At 48.5% G+C, this 19,619-nt stretch overlaps 1 protein-coding gene across 2 annotated transcripts in view; it reads left to right on the forward strand.

Moving 5' to 3' along the window:
• The window catches only part of large1 (LARGE xylosyl- and glucuronyltransferase 1), a 678,219-nt gene that overhangs the window by 280,658 nt on the left and 377,942 nt on the right, over positions 1-19,619 (forward strand). The gene's annotated exons all lie outside the window — the stretch shown is intronic.

A 19,619-nucleotide genomic window follows, 5' to 3' on the forward strand; every position in this document is an offset into this window, starting at 1 on the left:
GACGTGTCCAGAGTAACCACTAGAGGGAGCTACAGTTACAAGTACAGAAGGCAGTGATGCTAAGCCTTGTGGGAGTGTGTGTGCAGGAGTTAGCTAGAGAGAGTCAGAAGTGCAAATAGTGTGAGTGAGAGCAGATCATAGTTTATATCAGTATTGCGAATAGCTGTAGATGAGTGTAGTTTAAATGTTAATAATCAACTGTTGTGTCGAATCCAAATTAGTACCGTTAATAAATTTATAGCTTTGTTTAAGTTCAAGCTATTTTGTGCTCTGTGAACACTACGCCAACCATCCTGAAATAAGGAACACAAAGAACACCACAACCATTTCTGCATAGGTTTCCTCCGGGTGCTCCAGTTTCCTCCCACAGTCCAAAGATGTGCAGGTTAGGTGGATTGGCCATGCTAAAATTGCCCCTATGTGTCCAGGGATGTGCAGATTAAGTTATGGGGAGAGGGCGCGATGGATAGTGGAAAGGACATGAATTGGGGGGGCTCTTTTGAAGAGTCGTCAGACTCGATGGGCTGAATGGCCTCCTTCTGCACTGTCAGGATTCCATGATTCTTCTCTTTTATGATTCAAGGTGTATTACATAAACAGTGTGAGGTAGTTTACGGTGGGACCACAGCATTTGTTTGTATAAGGCTATAAGCCACTTGCTTGCCTTTGATCCCATTTATCAGATTACACAGGCGAGTACTCCATCAGTCGAACAGCCTAACACGTTTCCAAATATCAACCAATTTATCACCACAACAGCTTGTCCGACTCTCAAACGCCAGCTAGTTCATCAAAAAGAAAAGCCCCGTCAGGGAAGGAAAAGGATAGGAAGGGACAGCCTCAACCACCCGGGGACATCGAAAACTTTCGGAAAGACTGATGTACCATGTACAAATCAGGCGCTGCAGATTAAATCCTTTCACGGGCTTTAAATCATCCAAAACAAAAAAGAAAGCAGAGACATTGAGCAATTATTGTTGTTGCTTTTAACAAAAGCAGTGAGAGACTCCCTGAACGAGGCAGCTGGGATGGGAGTTGCAATCTGCTTGTGGCCTATGGAAATATTGGCTTTCTCTGTGGCCATCAGCACTTTACTGAAAGTCGTCACCTCGGAACACATACTACCTGGGTAAAGGCTGTCCGATGTAGTTGGACGTAACCTTCTAACACTTGTTGCTAGTTGGCTGGGAGTATGGAAACAGTGAATAGGGATCAAGGGGATATACTCTGATTGGCGAGACGAGAACCATTTCCCAGGGGTCAGTGCCACAGCCTCAACTTTCCATCAATCATATCAATGACTCGGATAAAGGAATGGAAAGCTATATATCCAGGTTCAAAGATGACACTCGGTTAGGCGGCACAATAGGTTTTTTAGTTGAGAGCAGGAAGTTATAAAGAGCATGGCCAGGTTTACAATGAGTGGATTAAACTGTGGGACGCAGATAGGGTAGATAGGAAGACACTTTTTCCCTTCACGGAGGGGTCAATAACCAGGAGGCATAGCTTTAAGGTAAGCGGCAAGAGGTTCAGTGGGGTTTTGAGGAAAAGCTTTTACACCAAGAGGGTGATGGGAATCTGGAGCTCACTGTCTGAAAGGGCGTAGAGACAATTTGTAAGAAGCATTTAGATGGGCAGCACGGTGATGCAGTGGTTAGCGCAGCTGCCACACGGCGCCGAGGCATGCGGTTCCATCCCGGCTCTGGGTCACTGTCCGTGTGGAGCTTGCATATTCTCCCCGTGTCTGCGTGGGATTCGCCCCCACAACCCAAAGATGTGCAGGCTAGGAATAGAGGGATACGGACCCAGGAAGTGTAGAAGATTGTAGTTTAGTCGGGCAGCATGGTCGGCACGGGCTTGGAGGGCCGAAGGGCCTGTTCCTGTGCTGTACATTTCTTTGTTCTTTGTTCTTTGATGAGCACTCGAAATGCCGTAGCATACACGGCTACGGACCAAGTGCAGGAAAATGGGATTAGAATAGATAGGTGCTTGATGGCTAGTGCAGACACGATGGGCCGAAGGGCCTCTTTCTGTGCTGTAAAACTCAATAATTCTATGCGAACACAAGAAATAAAACGTGTAGACCATATGGTCCTTCAAGCCTGATCATGGCTGACCTTCTATCTCAATACCACTTTCCCGCTTGACCTGAGGGCGGAACTTTATCAGTTTTTGACTATGTCTCTTTCCAGTCTCTTTGTGTCCTCCTCATAGCCTACATTCGCACCTAATTCTGTATCATCAGCAAAATTGGATACATCATCCTCTGTCTCTTTGTCCAAGTCATCAATAGATTACATTGAGGCCCAAACATGGACCCTGCCAACTTGAAAATGCACCGTTTCTCTACTCTTTGCTTGTGTCTGTTAAACAATCTTTCATCCATGTTAAAATATTACCTCCAACTCCATGAGTATGAACCTTTACATGGCTCTATATCAGTGCCCCTTGGAAATCCAAATATAGCGCATCTACTGGTTCTCCTTTAGCTACTCTATTAGTTGCATCCTCAAAAACACTAATACATTTTCCAAACATGATTTTCCTTTCGTAAAACCTTTTCTGTCATACTGTGATTTTCTAAGCATCTCATTAAGATTTCCTTAATAGGAGATAGCAATATTTTCCCAGCTGTTGATGTCTCTATAACTGGCTTGTATCGCCCTGTTTTCTCTCTCCCTCCTTTTTTGATTAGCAGCCTTAGATTTGTCAACTTCCAATCTGCAGGGACTATTCTAGAATCAAGGGAGTTTTGGAAAGTCATAGCCAGAGCATCCACTTACTTCTGCTGTTAGCTCTTTTAGGGCTTGGGTCTTCAGGTCCTGGGAATTTTTTGGATTTTAGTCTCTGGTTTCTCCAGTCCCTTGTCTCTGCCGATATTAATTACCCAATTTTCTTCACCCTTCCCACCCCTCCCCTCTTGCCCCGACTATTTCAGGTGTGTAACTTGCATCTTCTAAACGTCTCTCCCATTTCCTCATTTCACATGATGATATCTCATATCCGTGACTCAAAGGGGAGCTGGTGACGCAATGGGTTCAAGGTTTTGTGGACACGGGTTCAAATCCCACCATGATAGCAATTTGAATTCAATAAAAAATCTGGAATTAAATGTCTAACGATGACCATGAAACCATTGTCAATTGTCGTAAAAATCTATCTGGTTCACCAATGTCCTTTACGGAAAGGAATCTGACGTCCTTACCTGGTCTGGCCTACATGTGACTCCAGACCCACAGCAATGTGGTTGACTCTTAAAAATGTGGTGGACTCCGAACATGGCCGATCAAGCCAAGGGCAATAATGCTGACTGAGTCAGTGACATCGATGAGCCATGAATGAATAAAAAATATTTATTTTAGCTGCTCTTTCTTTTTTATACCTGTAAAATTCTTACAATCCTTTTTAAAATATTCTTAGCTAGTTTGTCCTCACTTTTCTACTTGTTGCTCTATTTATTTATCTCGGTGGACCTTTCCCTTATATCGATCAAATGACCACATAGTTAGTTCAAAAGATGGTTTATTTACATACACAAGAGTTATCTCACCATGCAAACACAATATCTACTATGAGTTAAACTACACCTATCAGCTACAATAACCTATACTTAACTTCAGGGCGACCGGCACTGTGCAAATAGATAAAGGCCTTTATCTGGTTTAGCACACTGGGCTAAATCACTAGCTTTTAAAGTAGACCAAGGCAGGCCAGCAGCACGGTTCAATTCCCGTACCAGCCTCCCCTAACAGGCGCCGGAATGTGGCGACTAGGGGCTTTTCACAGTAACTTCATTTGAAGCCTACTTGTGACAATAAGCGATTTTCATTTCATTTCATTCATTTCATTTTCATTTCATTTCATTTTCATCTGGGTTTCACTTGGCTGGTTCGCAGAAAGTGGGTCTCTGCTGGGCTCATCCGTCACGTAGCGATCGTTGGTCTTGAACTTAGTGGGCTGTCCCTGCTGCAATTGGGTGGCACAGGCCGGATCCAAGAGAGACAGAACACATGGCCGCGCTCTCTTTTATCTTTCTCTGGGATTTCGCACTCTTTGGGCGGTCCTTAACCTTGGACCCAATAGTTCGACAGGGCTCTGATCATTCTCTTCGATTTCGGCCAATAAAGGGGTGGGTGCCTTGGTAGCTGGGCGGGTCCTTAGCGGTCATTGACCTTGGCAGTTGTGCTTTCTGAGTAAGGGGAGTGGCGCCGATCAGTCTGTGGCTGTACCGGTTGCTTGATTGGAGTTCTATTGTCCTGGGAAAATGGGCCATTGAAATGTAAACGAGCGGTGGTTTCGGTCAGGTCTGGTTACCTGTGTTTTATATACACATAGGCTGTGTATCTGTCTGAGTCCTGGGTCGGCCATAATTCCCATGGTCCTTTGCAGGTGGCCATCTTAGATGGCTTCACACTGTCTATCAATTTTTGGTTGCCCGTTGCTGGTCTGTAAAGCTCTCTCAGTTCTCAGGCATAGTACAATTCTTTGTAACGTTCTAAGCCCCTTAACCGTACTGCTAAGCCACAAATTGATATTTCTTGCTGTGTCTTTTAATTTTTTAATGAAATGTATTTATTTTCTTTTTTTTTAATTTTGAGTATCCAATTCTTTTTTTTTTCCAATTAAGGAGCAATTTAACGTGGCCAATTCATCTACCCTGCACATATTTTTGGGTTGTGGGTATGAGACCCATGCAGACACAGGGAGAAATGTGCAAACTCCACACAGACAGTGCCCCGCAGCTGGGATCAAACCTGGGGTCTTGGTGCCGTGAGGCAGCAGTGCTAACCACTGCCCCACCGTGCCACCCTTGGGGCGGGATTCTCCCCTACCCGAAGGGGCGGGGGGTCCCGGCGTGATGGAGTGGCGGGAACCACTCCGGCGTCGGGCCGCCCCAAAGGTGCGGAAGTCTCTGCACCTTTAGGGGCCAAGCCCTCACCTTGAGTGGCTAGGCCCGCGCCAGAGCGATTTCCGCTCCACCAGCTGGCGGGAAAGGCATTTGGCGCCACGCCAGCCGGCGCCGAAAGGTCTTTGGCGGGTGACGCAGGTCCGTGCATGCGTGGGAGTGTCAGCGGCTGCTGACGTCATCCCCGCACATGCGCAGGGGAGGGGGGTCTCTTCCGCCCCTGCCCTAGTGAAGACCATGCCAAAGGCGGAAGAAAAAGAATGCCCCCACGGCACAGGCCCGCCCGCGGATCAGTGGGCTCCGATCACGGGCCAGGCCACCGTGGGGGCACCCCCCGGGGCCAGATCACCCCGCGCACCTTGTCCCGCCGTTCAAAATGTGGTTTAATCCACGCTGGCGGGACAGGCATTCCAGCAGCGGGACTTCGGCCCGTCGCGGGCCGGAGAATCGGCAGGGGTGGGCCCGCCGACCAGCGCAGTGCGATTCCTGCCCCCGCCGAATCTTTGGTGGCGGAGACCTCGGGACACGGCGGGGGCAGGATTCACGTCAGCCCCCGGCAATTCTCCGACCCGGCGGGAGGTCGGAGAATCCCGCCCTTGAAATGTATTTCTATTGAATATTTCTTGGAATGTTTTCCACTGTTTATTTAGAACCTTGTCTTTTCACCTATTTAGTCCACCTCATCCAGTTTCCTTCCTCATACCTATGGAATTGGTTTTGCATAGCTTTAAGATTCTTGTTTTGTATTCGAGTATGTTACTTTCAAAACTAATATTGAACTTAATTGTAGTATGATCACTATTTCCCAGTGGACCTTTTACTATGAGATTACTAATTAAACCTGCCTCATTGCACAATCCTAGAATTGAAATAGCTTTGTCTCTAATTGGTTCCTTAACGTATGTTGCTGCAAAAGCATTTACAAATTCATCTTCCAGACTATCTTTGCCATTTTAATTTGTGCCATCTGTATGAAGTTTAAAAGTCCCCATGGTTGACTTCCGGTGGCGGCCATGGAGTGAGTGGTCGCACATTTGGTGACTCCCGCTCGAGGTGGATTTTTTCGATCCTTCCCCGCCCGAATCGTGTGGTGTTGGATGGCAGAAGGTGTAGGAGCACTGAGGGAATGTAAAACCCTGGTGGGACTGGTTTATGGCTCATCGGACCAGAAGTGCAACGGGAAGGAGACAGCAGCTTGCGCAAGAGAGATTCAGTAGTACGAAAGAGGAGATGATGTGGAGAATTGGAGGAACAGCGCTGCTTGCTCGCCCAGTGATCTACTGAGCAGCTGGTGAAATGACACAACAGGAAGCTCCAGCAGCAGAGGAACGAGGCCTCAAGAGAGCCTGGCTAAGGCGGTTGAGCTGTTTAGGTTGAGCTGTTCCAACAGGTAGAACAGGGGCTCACTTAGTCAGACAGCAACTAGATCAGTGTTCATTGCTGGGCACCGCTCCTCAGAAATGATGTATTTGCCTTGTGTGGTGTTGGGTGTTCTAACACACAGAAGAGCCAACACAGTTGCATATGGTACAACGCTTGTTTATTTAAACTCACTATTTACAACTTGGTCTTTGCACTCTGCACGTGGGGGGCTCCCTGCTTGTGGTGTTTCAACAGCTCTTTCATGCTTCCTTCTCCCCAGACCTACTGACCTCCAGGTGTCGTGCTCGTGCTTTTTATGTGGTTGGTGTTCTTGTCTGTGATTGGTTGTGGTGTTGTGTACTCTGATTTGCCTGTTAGTGTGTCCATCATGATGTGTGTGTTTGAATATCATGACATCCCCCCTTTTTACAAAGATATGTGCCTACGTGGTAATAAATATGATCGTGACGTGAGTGCATCTAAGAGTGTGTGTGTGTCGTGTGCAGCATGTGTCTATGACGGAACTATGTACATGGGGCGATGTCGAGTGCGTCACATGAATCCAGTTGTACCATAACATAACAGAAATGCGAACGAGAGAAGAAGAAAAAAAAATTTGAACAGTTGTCCAGTCAGACGACATCTGGAACGATAAACAACAACAGGTTATCATGTAAAATTGTCCAACTTATTAAACATATGAACTGTATTATAAGTCCATTCTAATGGGTTTGCGACGAATTCGGGTTGACCGCCTTAAGGGTGGATCAAGAACCACCGGCTGCTGTGCAGGCATGGCCATGGGTGGCGATGGAAAGGGCGTGATGTGCGGCAGCTCCACAAAGTCATCCTCGGAAGCCTGTTGAGGATCTGGCGTGTTGTGTGGCTGTGAACGTGGAAGTCGGCGAAGGGCGCGCCGATTGCGGCGACGCACGGAACCATCCGGCATGCGAACCAGGAACGAGCGGGGAGCCACTTGTCGGAGGACTTCGGCCGGTGCTGACCAGCCACCATACGGTTGATGGACGCGTACTTTGTCTCCGGAGGACAGGGGGGGCAGGTCCGTCGCTCGTGTGTCGTACCGACCTTTCTGGCGATCACGCTGCAGTTGCATGTCCTGAAGAACCGCCTCATGGTCTGTTGTCGGTGCCAGGACGGAAGGTACCGTCGTCCTGAGGGAGCGACCCATTAGTAGCTGCGCTGGCGAGAGGCCCGTGGATAACGGGGCCGATCGATAGGCCAGCAAGGCAAGGTTAAAGTCCGATCCGGCATCAGCCGCCTTGCACAGGAGCCGCTTTGCGATGTGGACACCCTTTTCAGCCTTCCCGTTCGATTGTGGATGCAGAGGGCTGGATGTCACATGAGTGAAACCATATGCTGCGGCAAAGGACGACCATTCACGGCTGGCAAAACAAGGTCCATTGTCTGACATGACAGTCCTTGGAATGCCATGGCGAGCAAACGTTTCCTTGCAGGCCCCAATGACTGCGGACGACGTCAGATCATGGAGAGGCATGACTTCCGGGTAGTTTGAGAAGTAGTCTATAATAACAATGTAATCTCTGCCGAGCGCGTGAAATAGGTCAACACCCACCTTCGCCCAGGGGGACGTCACCATCTCGTGTGGTAGAAGTGTTTCCGGAGGTTGCGCCGGCTGAAACCTCTGACAGGTTGTGCAGTTGAGCACCATGTTGGCTATGTCTTCATTAATACCCGGCCAATATACCGCCGCCCGGGCCCTTCGTCTGCATTTTTCGACACCCAAGTGGCCTTCGTGTAGTTGACGAAGAATCATCTGGCGCACACTGTGTGGAATGACGATCCTATGCGATTTCATAAGGACCCCGTCTATATTGGTGAGATCATCTCGCACATTATAAAACTGGGGGCACTGCCCTTTTAGCCACCCTTCCGTCATGTGGCGCATCACTCGCTGCAGCAGAGGGTCAGTCGCCGTCTCTGCGCGTATGTGGGCCAGACAAGGATCATCAGCTGGCATATTTGCTGCTGTCAGAGTCACGTGTGCCTCAATTTGACGCACGAACCCCTCCGCATCTGGTGGTGTGCTCACTGCTCGGGAAAGAGTGTCCGCCACTATGAGTTCCTTCCCCGGAGTGTAGATCAGTTCAAAATCGTACCTCCTGAGTTTGAGTAAGATGCGCTGGAGGCGAGGAGTCATGTCGTTCAGGTCTTTGTTAATGATGTTGACCAGGGGGCGGTGGTCAGTTTCGACCGTGAATCGTGGCAGGCCATACACATAGTCGTGGAACTTGTCCAGTCCAGTTAACAAGCCCAGGCATTCTTTTTCGATTTGCGCGTAGCGCTGTTCGGTAGGGGTCATGGCTCGTGAGGCATACGCAACCGGGGCCCATGATGACGTGCTGTCTTTTTGCAGGAGTACCGCTCCAATACCAGATTGGCTGGCGTCTGTTGAGATCTTTGTAGGGCGAGTCGCGTCAAAGAAGGCCAGCACTGGTGCCGTGACCAGTTTGTGCTTGAGCTCCTCCCATTCCCGCTGATGCGACTGGTGCCAGTTGAATTCCGTCGATTTTTTTACGAGATGGCGCATGTTTGTTGTATGAGAAGCCAGGTTGGGAATGAACTTCCCAAGGAAGTTGACCATGCCCAGGAATCTTAAGACAGCCTTCTTGTCAGCCGGTCGTGGCATGGCTGTGATGGCGCTAACCTTGTCTGCATCGGGACGGACCCCGGACCTTGAGATGTGGTCCCCGAGGAATTTCAGCTCCGTCTGGCCGAAAGCACACTTCGCACGGTTGAGACGCAGGCCATTTTGCCGTATGCGGGTGAAGACACGTCGAAGACGATGCATGTGTTCCTGCGGAGTGGTGGACCAAATGATGATATCGTCCACATATACACGTACCCCTTCGATGCCTTCCATCATCTGCTCCATAATGCGGTGGAATACTTCAGATGCCGAAATGATGCCGAATGGCATCCGGTTGTAGCAGAATCTGCCAAAAGGGGTGTTGAATGTGCATAGTCTTCGGCTGGCCGGGTCCAGTTGGATCTGCCAGAATCCTTTGGACGCATCCAATTTAGTGAATATGTTGGCTCGCGCCATCTCGCTGGTGAGGTCTTCTCGTTTCGGGATGGGATAGTGTTCCCGCATGATGTTGTTGTTCAGATCTTTTGGATCTATACATATACGGAGCTCGCCAGAGGGCTTCTTTACACAGACCATGGAGCTGACCCATGGCGTGGGCTCCGTGACCTTGGATAGGACCCCTTGGTCCTGAAGAATCTGCAGTTGTGCCTTGAGGCGGTCTTTGAGAGGCGCAGGAACCCTGCGAGGTGCGTGAACGACAGGGATGGCGTCCGGTCTGAGTCGAATCTTGTACGTGTGTGGCAATGTCCCCATGCCTTCAAAAACCTCCTGGTTGTGAGCGAGGAGGGAATGGAGATTCGCGTGGAACTCAGCATCCGGGAAGTCGGATATCTCATCTGGAGAGAGAGACATGATGCGCTGTACCAGGTGAAGGACCTTGCACGCTTGTGCGCCCAGTAACGAGTCCTTTGATGAGCCCACAACTTCGAAGGGGAGTGTGGCCGTGTACCTCTTGTGAGTCACCTGTAGCTGGCAAGATCCTACGGACGGGATAACGTTCCCGTTATAGTCAACCATCTTAAGCCGGGATGGTGTGATGGGTGGTTTGACCTTCATGGCCTGGACTGCAGAGTAAGCAATCAGGTTGGCGGATGCGCCGGTGTCCAGACGGAAGGCGACGCGCGATCGGTTGACCGTCAGGGTGGCACACCACTCATCGTCTGGATTGATGGCATTGACCTTGTTGACATCAATGACGGCAACTCTGAAGTCATCCTGGTCATCTGCATCACTTAACTGGAAGTCTTGATGCGTGGGCTGGACGGTCCTGACTCGTGTGCGAGGTTGTCGAGGATGCGCCGGATCCATGGGTTGAGCCGCACGACAGCGGGCTGCGTAGTGGCCTATCATGGCACATCTGTTGCACTGTTGGTATTTTGCAGGACATTGCCCTTTTAAGTGTAGACCTCCACACTTGCTGCACGTCATGACGTCACGGCGTTCGTTGCGCCACTGCGCATGCGCAGTGCGATCTTGCGGTGGGCGCGCCTGCGCAGTGCGTCCCTCGTTGTGGCCGTTATTCTTGGCGCGCACCTGCGCGGGAGACCGCGAAAAGCGCGGGAAGCGGCCGCTGTCGTCCGGGCCGTGGGGCGGGAAGAAATCGACGGCCTGGATGCGTTCAACGTCGTGGGCGGCCTGGCTTGCCGATTCGACGGCTGGGGACCCCCTCCGTGCCAACTCGGACGCCTGAAATCGGGCAAAACGGCAGGCAGCATGGAGGACACAGGCTTCCACAGCAGACGCTAAGGTGAGGCTCTTTATTTTAAGAAGCTGCTGGCGTAGGCCACTAGAGGCAACGCCAAAAACAATCTGGTCCCTGATCATGGACTCTGTGGTGGTGCCGTAACCGCAGGACTGCGCCAGAATCCGGAGGTGCGTCAAAAAGGGTTGAAAAAGCTCCTCCTTACCTTGCAGGCGTTGCTGAAAGATGTATCTTTCGAAAGTTTCGTTTACTTCAGTTTGAAAGTGCTGGTCCATTTTGAGGATGACCGTGTCATATTTGGCCTGGTTTTCGCCTTCCTCGAACACCAGTGAATTAAAGACATCATTTGGGTGGGGGCCTGCGTAGAAGAGGAGCATTGCAATCTTCGAATCATCCGAGACATTCTGTTTTTCGGTGGCACGGATGTACAGGTCAAATCGCTGCCTGTAGAGCTTCCAGTTGGTGCCTAGGTTCCCCGTGACTTGCATCGGCTGCGGTTTGCCGGTGTGGTCCATGTCCAGAATGGCAGGTTGGTAGGCAGGTATCGATCCACTCCTGTACCATGTGGTGTTGGGTGTTCTAACACACAGAAGAGCCAACACAGTTGCATATGGTACAACGCTTGTTTATTTAAACTCACTATTTACAACTTGGTCTTTGCACTCTGCACGTGGGGGGCTCCCTGCTTGTGGTGTTTCAACAGCTCTTTCATGCTTCCTTCTCCCCAGACCTACTGACCTCCAGGTGTCGTGCTCGTGCTTTTTATGTGGTTGGTGTTCTTGTCTGTGATTGGTTGTGGTGTTGTGTACTCTGATTTGCCTGTTAGTGTGTCCATCATGATGTGTGTGTTTGAATATCATGACACCTTGAACGGGGTGGAGTGCAGCAGGCTCACGAGAGTGCTTTGAGTGTTACGTTCTGAGGACAGGTTGGTTGAGCTTAGAATGTGGAGGCTGATCTAATTGTGTGTTTAAAATGTTAAAACCATTAGACTGGGTAGCTGCGAAGAGGATATTTCCTCTCGTGGGACAATCCAGAACCAGGGATCTCTTTAAAATAGAGATAGGCCAATCAGGACTGAAATTAGGAAGCACTTTTATTTTCTTACAAAGGCTGGTGAAAATCGGGAACTCTCTTCCCCACCAAAAGGTTGTAGATGGGATAGGTGGTGCTTTCAAGCTGGATTGTTGTACGGTAAGGAAATATGGAACTACGGTGGGTAAATATAGGTCAGCCAGGATCTAATCAAATGGGTGGAACAGGCTTGAGGTGTTTGATAGGCTCCTCAGAAATATAATCTTTATTGGTGTCACATGTAGGATTACATTAACACTAGAATAAAGTTACTGTAAAAATCCCCGAGTCGCCACACTCCGGCGCCTGTTCGGGCACACTGAGGGAGAATTCAGAATGCCCAATTCACCTAACAAGCACTTCTTTCAGGACTTATGGGAGGAAACCGGAGCACCCGGAGGAAACCCACGCAGACACGGGGAGAACGTGCAGACTCCGCACAGACAGTGAGCCAAGCCGGGAATCGAACCTGGGACCATGGCGCTGTGAAGCAACAGTGCTACCTTGCCTATCTGCTCTGGGCAACACGGTAGCACAGTGGGTAGCACTATTACTTCACAGCTCCAGGGCCCCAGATTCGATTTCCGGTTTGGGTCACTGTGTGGAGTCTGCACATTCTCCCAGTGTCTGCGTGGGTTTCCTCCGGGTGCTCCGGTTTCCTCCCACAAGTCCCGAAAGACGTGCCTGTTAGGTGAATTGGGCATTCTGAAGTCTCCCTCTGTGTACCCGAACAGGCGCCGGAATGTGGCGACTAAGGGCTTTTCACAGTAACCTCCTTGCAGTGTTAACGTAAGCCTATTTGTGACAATACAAAAGAATATTATTATTATTACATGTATCTAAACTTCCTAATCACCGTAACATTGGATTCTTTGAATTTAAGCCTCCAAGCCCGGCATCTCCCTGAATTGCCCCACAATTACCACACAAACGTATCACCAGGATCCTGACTCCTTCCTGATCTGTCTGCTTCTGCAGCTCACTCAATGGAGCACGGGGTCGGGCATTGAGAGGTCACGCGATGATGTCTCTAGGCCGGAGTTGGCAACCCGAATGCAGAAGTCGTGGCAAGGAATCAGATCCGCATAGTGACATCTATTCCCTGTGCTTAGACAGTCAGAGATTGCCGATTTGCTTGATGGCACAGACCGTATTTTACAATATCCTCCGACAGCGAAGGACCCCGATTGTCCTGTCATCCCGAAGTGTATCATGATGAATGCGTTGCTTCCAGCCTGGAAGCGATTGACCCAGTTTCATAATGCATGCTTCAGGGGGAAAAGAAAATTGCACCGAAATCCATAAGTGTTATCTGATGTTTCGAGCTTGATGTGGTGATTTTTTATTTTCTTTCCGAGATGAAATTGATGTGGTTTTTTTTTTTGCTTGTTTGTGCTCAGCATTACTGCCCCACTCCAAAACCGAGGGCAGCTCTGCATGAGCGTGATTTACTGACCTTTTCAGCAATGACAGGCCAGGCTTTTCTTCAGGGGGATAAGTAAAAGTATATCACGGAATTTGATCCCATGAATGTGCTGCAGGTCCTGTCACATTCCCGGTGAGGTTAACACCAATTCTTGTCCGCTGGGCTTGAGACTGTAGTTACACTGGTCCAAAGCCAATAGCAGCGCAACATTTGCAACTGGCGAGTTATACTGCAGGCTGCGCGTCAACAGCCTTTGCATGCAACCTTGCTCTGCTGTAGCCTTTTTTAACCCTGATAAAGGAACAGTAGATGAGGGCCTACTTGCTCGCAACGCTTGTAAATCTAGGGATGTGTTATTCAGCCCCTCAAGGCTATGTCACCATTCGATTAGATCATGGCTGAAGTGTATCTTACCTACACGGGTGCCGGTTTAGCTCAGTCGGCTGTACAGCTGGTCTGCGATGCAGTGAGGCCAACATCGCGGGTTCAATTCCCCTCCACAGTTGACATTAATCATTAACCCCTTGCCTGAGGTGTGGTAACCCTCGGCTTAAATCACTGCCAGTCAGCTCTCCTCCTCAAAAGGAGCCTGTGGTCATCTGGGACCATGGCAACCTTACTCTTACCCTGTTTCCTTAACCTTTGCCGACCAAAACCTTAACAATAGTAGTTTTCAAGGAAATTTTCAATTGATTCCACAGCCTCATCAGCTTTAGGGAGAGAGATTTCCAGATTTCTACTGTTTTGTGCAAAGTTGCGCTTTCTGCTCAGCCCATAACAACCTAACTCTAATTTTAAAGTTACCGTCCCTTATTCTGGACTCTCTCTCTCCCTCCTCCACAGGCATCAATGTAAAAGAAATTGTACCAAAACTTGGGTCAAGAGCTTGATTTCTGAAACCGACCTTCCCTGGGATTTTAGGCATTCTTAAATCGGGTTGAGATCTACACCTGTATCTATCTGCACCAATTACAGCTTTGCATTGACGGAGTGACAGTATAACCGATAGCCTACTGTGAAATGCAGGTCTTAGAGCAACTAGGATACAATGATAGGGATAGAAATTAACCAACACTCTTCCAATGAAACGTTGAAACCAGATCTGAAAGAATGATAATCCACACTCGGAGAAAGCTCATTTTCAGAAAGGTTGATTGACACATCATGTTGCCTAAAGATTGCTTACATTTATAATGACATGATTTAACATTTTACATTGAGTTAAATGGGCAGTTAATGGACAAACATGGCAACTGCATGAAAATCATGGATGAGCTGAGGGCGAGTTACCATTTGCACAAAGTGAACATCTGAATATTCACATCTAATTGTGTATTTGCTCCATGTCTGATGTTGGTGTACAGTTAGCCCCTAAGTAACAGTGAAGGCCATTCGCCTCACCATTATTTTGTCAGAGAATCCTGGCCCATTGCGTCTGTCACTGGACAAGTTGGTATGACCACAATAGCCCAAAATGTTTCTCAGTCTCATGTTTTTTTTAAAGAAAAAGGCAGTGGACCAATTAACAGGGGGAAAGCCAAAGCAAACTTGTTATGGTGGAGAAGGAGGAGGAGGACAAGGAATGGGCGAAGTGACTTATTGCTGTGTATGGGAACAGCACACCAGGACCTGCCCTGCATTCTTTTGTCTGCATTCACGTAAAGGGCTTTTGATGTGCTATCAATCACTGTGAAGTGTAACACATTTTGTTGACAAATGGATTTGACCTCAGAGTGTGGAAAAGCATCCAAATGGGGTGAGTAAATAAGGAAAATAGGAATACTGCACTAACGCTCAGCTCCTTCGCAATAAATCTTTATTGATCTTAACAGCAAAACAAATGTCTGCGAGTGAAGCCTGGCGAGGGGAGCAAATACAATGATGTTTATTTAACAAGGGGAAATATTCAGTGACTAGCAACATTTCAATCATTCTCCCTTCCTGGTGTCGCTAACGATCAGGGAGCAGGAATTCAGTGTGTGTTTGCCTTTCTTGGTGGAGGCATGTTTCAGGTGTTGGGAGTTCAGCCTGCCTCTTGTGGGCTGGTTTAGCACAGTGGGCTAAACAGCTGGCTTGTAATGCAGAACAATGCCAGCAGCATGGGTTCAATTCCCGTACCGGCTTCCACGAACAGGCGCCAGAATGTGGCGACTAGGGGCTTTTCACAGTAACTTCATTGAAGCCTACTCGTGACAATAAACGATTATTATTATTATTTTTTCTCGAGCATACCAAAGATTGAATTACTTTCTCCTTCTCCTTCTGTGCCGGCCAAGATGTATTCGGCAACTAAGATTACCCCGAAGGATGAACTGCTCCTTGCTCTCACTGCTCTTTACAGAATTCTGCCGCCTGCACATTTGCTGCCATACAGGCTTCCGTAGGCTGGAAAAGAGGAATCATAGAATTTACAGTGCAGAAGGAGGCCATTCGGCCCATCGAGTCTGCACCGACTCTTGGAAAGAGCACCCTACCCAAGGTCAACACCTCCACCCTATCCCCATAACCCCACCCAACTCTAAGGGCAATTTTGGACACTAAGGGCAATTTAGCATGGCCAATCCACCTAACCTGCACATCTTTGGACTGTGGGAGGAAACCAGAGCACCCGGACGAAACCCACGCAGACACGTAGAGGATATGCAGACTCCGCACAGACAGTGACCTAAGCTGGAATCGAACCTGGGACCCTGGAGCTGTGAAGCAATTGTGCTATCCCCAATGCTACCGTGCTGCCCTTCGGCCCATCGAGTCCACTCCACCATTCAATCATGGCTGATTTCAACTCCATTTACCCACTCTCTCCATAGCCCTTAATTCCTCGAGAAATCAAGAATTTATCAACTTCTGTCTTAAAGACACACAACGTCCCGGCCTCCACCGCCCTCTGTGACAATGAATTCCACAAACCCACCACTCTCTGGCTAAAGAAATTTCTCCTCATCTCTGTTCTAAAGTGACTCCCTTTTATTCTAAGGCTGTGCCCCCAGGTCCTAGTCTCCCCTGCTAATGGAAACAACTTCCCTACGTCCACTCTATCTAAGCCATTCATTATCTTGTAAGTTTCTTTTCGATCTCCCCTCAACCTCCTAAACTCCAATGAATATAATCCCAGGATCCTCAGACGTTCATCGTATGTTAGGCCTACCATTCCTGGGATCAGCCGTGTGAATCTCCGCTGGACCCGCTCCAGTGCCAGTATGTCCTTCCTGAGGTGTGGGGCCCAAAATTGCTCACAATATTCTTAATGGGGCCTAACTAGTGCTTTATAAAGCTTCAGAAGTACATCCCTGCTTTTATATTCCAAGCCTCTTGAGCTAAATGACAACATTGCATTTGCTTTCTTAATTACGGACTCAACCTGCAAGTTTACCTTTAGAGAATCCTGGACTAGGACTCCCAAGTCCCTTTGCACTTCAGCATTATGAATTTTGTCACCGTTTAGAAAATAGTCCATGCCTCTAATCTTTTTTCCAAAGTGCAAGACTTTGGAAAATTCACAGTGATCACATTTCATGTGATTCTTACTCGAGGAGGCTGTCAGAATGGCCTCAGCAGCTTTCTCTTCATCGTCAATTTATTTTCATTGCTCCTTTTCTGAACAACGCACCGAGCGCAAACACCTCATTGTTATGTCCAAATAAACTTTCAGATTTGTGGATTAACCATCTGCTTTTATTCCCAGAACCCCTCAGGTATTCCTATCAAAGGCAATATGAGAAGGAAAGGAATCAACAAAAATGTCATTACATGTAGCACCTTTAACCTACAAAACGTTTACACATTCCACAACCTCAAGGTGGCCGGAAATATTTTACTGTCAATGGCCGTGATTCAATTAAATGGGAACAAAGTCCCATAGCGCGCACATTTAGCCCCGTGTTCCCAGTGCTCATTGTGTCGAGAAACACATGGCTATACAACGGCACTCGCATTAAATAAGGGGCCTCAGCGGGAAATGCGCAGCTGAGGCCACACATAGCCCCATTTTCTACACCGAGGAGCTCCGCTCGCCGGAACTCCTCAGCGTACCGAGAGATCGGACCGTCATTTTTAAATGGCGTCCTGATCTCCAAAGCCCCCGACGTGACCCCCGATTTCCTCCACCCCCCAAGTCCCCACGCTCTATGGGAGGGTCCCCGGCTTTTATCGGTCACTCTGCTTTTCGGGCTCAACATGACCGTTGGATCACGCCCAATGAATAACTTTAGTTGAAGTGTAGTCACTGTTCTAATGTAGGAGAATGTGGCAGCCAGTTTGCGTAGTGTGATGCCTCACAAACAATGAGATAAATGAGGTGTTGCATCTTTTGCGTGCTGCTGGATGAAAGGTAGAAGTTTGGCCAGGATACAAGGAAAACATCCACACTCTCCTTTAAGTAGTGCCATGGGATCTGTTACAACAATTTGACGGGCCAGCTGCAGTCTCTACCTTAGCGACTCATCCGAAAGGTAGTAGCCTGCCAATTGCAGCATTCCCTCAGTATCGCTCGGAAGTGCCGGCCTAGATTATGTGCTCAAGTCTCTAGCCCAACAGTTGGAAAGTCTCCAACTCGTAAACCTCCCCAACCCCCAAATTCCCACTGACAGGCAAAGCTACCAATCACCAAACCTGTCCCGATCCCCAATGCTCCCTTGACCCTCTTAACCTGCACTGATTCCCAATGCTCCCTTGACTCTGATAACCTGCACCGATCTCCAAATGTTCTCCAACTCCCAGACCTTCCATCCCATCCCTCAAAATTTCCCCCAACACTTAAAGCTTATCTCAATTCCCAGATTTCCTTGGACCCTCCCCCCCCCCCCAAATATTCCCCAACGCCCAAACTTCCAACTCCTCCCTGGCGTGGAGCAACGTGCAATTATCCTAACTTCGAATTTGTTTTGCTGATCGACACTTGAGTAAGAAAGGCGTGGTATCTACTTTGGAATCTTGGTGCCAAACCCTGGGTTTGGATGGAAAACTGGCTTCAGTGTGTCTTGCTCTTCTAATGGGGTCTCTGATGTCCAACTGAGTGATGAGTTGGAGCATCCGTGAAGCACGCCTCAGCTGGTGGGAACAGCACTCCCTCCTCATCGCATTGCAGCATCAGCCTGCATTATATGCTTAACTCTAGTGTTATTTGATGGATTAGAGCATGACGTGACCCCAAATCTGTCACAGGCCTGTTATTCAAATGTTTAGCAGGAGAGCAAGTGAATTAATCTTAGTACATTCTATTTAATTTCCCCCTCTTAATCTCTGGTAATTATTTCATAATCGTGGTGAAATTTCCCTGGTGACACACATCTGATTTATCTCATTTGTGCACAGAATGTTTTTCAGAATGACTTGAACCACTATTGTCTCTTATCCTTTTTTTTTTCTCCATTTGGCGCAATCATTAGTAAATCTCAGCGCAAGCAAAGAGAGCTCTAATCCTTGTGAGACCCATGGGTGGTACGCAGTGAGCTGCAAGTAGTAATGAGCCTAAGATGAACAAGTGGCCAGAAAAAAAGATCCAGGCAAGTCCTGGATTTGCCACCTTGATTGGACGTTCGAACCGTTGAGATTAAATTGGTCAAAGCCACGAAAACAATGAAGCAATATTTCAGGGGCATTTAATCTGGGGGTGAAAATATCTTTTTTTATTTTTCCAATTAAGGGGCAATTCAGCGTGGCCAATCCAACTACCCTGCACATCTTTGGGTTGTGGGGGTGAAACCCACGCAGACACGGAGATAATGTGTAAACTCCACACGGACAGTGACCCAGAACAGGGATCGAACCCGGGTCCTCGCCGCCTTGAGGCAGCAGTGCTAACCCACTGCGCCGCCTTGCCGCCTCGTGAAAATATCTTTGTGTAAATGAGTGTGAATTACTTTTGGTTGCAGTCACTTGCAATATATTAAAAAAAGGCTGTTTGTTTGAGCATTGTCCTCCGACAAAGGCACCACATCCATTACGGAGCATAATTAGCTGCTGACGTTTTGCACTCGTCTTGTTACTCAAGTGAGGAATTGAGGCGCAGACATGAAATGTGGTGCTCAGCAAATGGGCAGATATTAAAAATGCATTATTGTTTGCGTATCTATCAAAGTGTTTGACTTTCAAACATCTGTGTCTCTGCATTGGCTGGCTGGAGAATGGCTCTCCTTCAGCCTGTACAGCCTCGCTGAATGAGGGCGCCGCAGCAGCCACAGGCAACTGCTCCACCCACAATATCAGCCACTCCTACACATCTGATCATAGAACATAGAACATACAGTGCAGAAGAAGGCCATTCGGCCCGTCAAGTCTGCACCGACCGTACTTAAGCCCTCACTTCCACCATATCCCCATAACCCAATAACCTCTCCTAACCTTTTTGGACACTAAGGGCAATTTAGAATGGCCAATCCACCTAACCTGCACGTCTTTGGACTGTGGGAGGAAACCGGAGCACCCGGAGGAAACCCACGCAGACGCGGGTCGAACATGCAGACTCCGCACAGACAGTGACCCAGCGGGTAATCGAACCTGGGACCCTGGCGCTGTGAAG

This window comes from Scyliorhinus torazame, chromosome 19, assembly GCF_047496885.1.
Source record: "Scyliorhinus torazame isolate Kashiwa2021f chromosome 19, sScyTor2.1, whole genome shotgun sequence".
Lineage (NCBI taxonomy): Eukaryota > Metazoa > Chordata > Chondrichthyes > Carcharhiniformes > Scyliorhinidae > Scyliorhinus > Scyliorhinus torazame.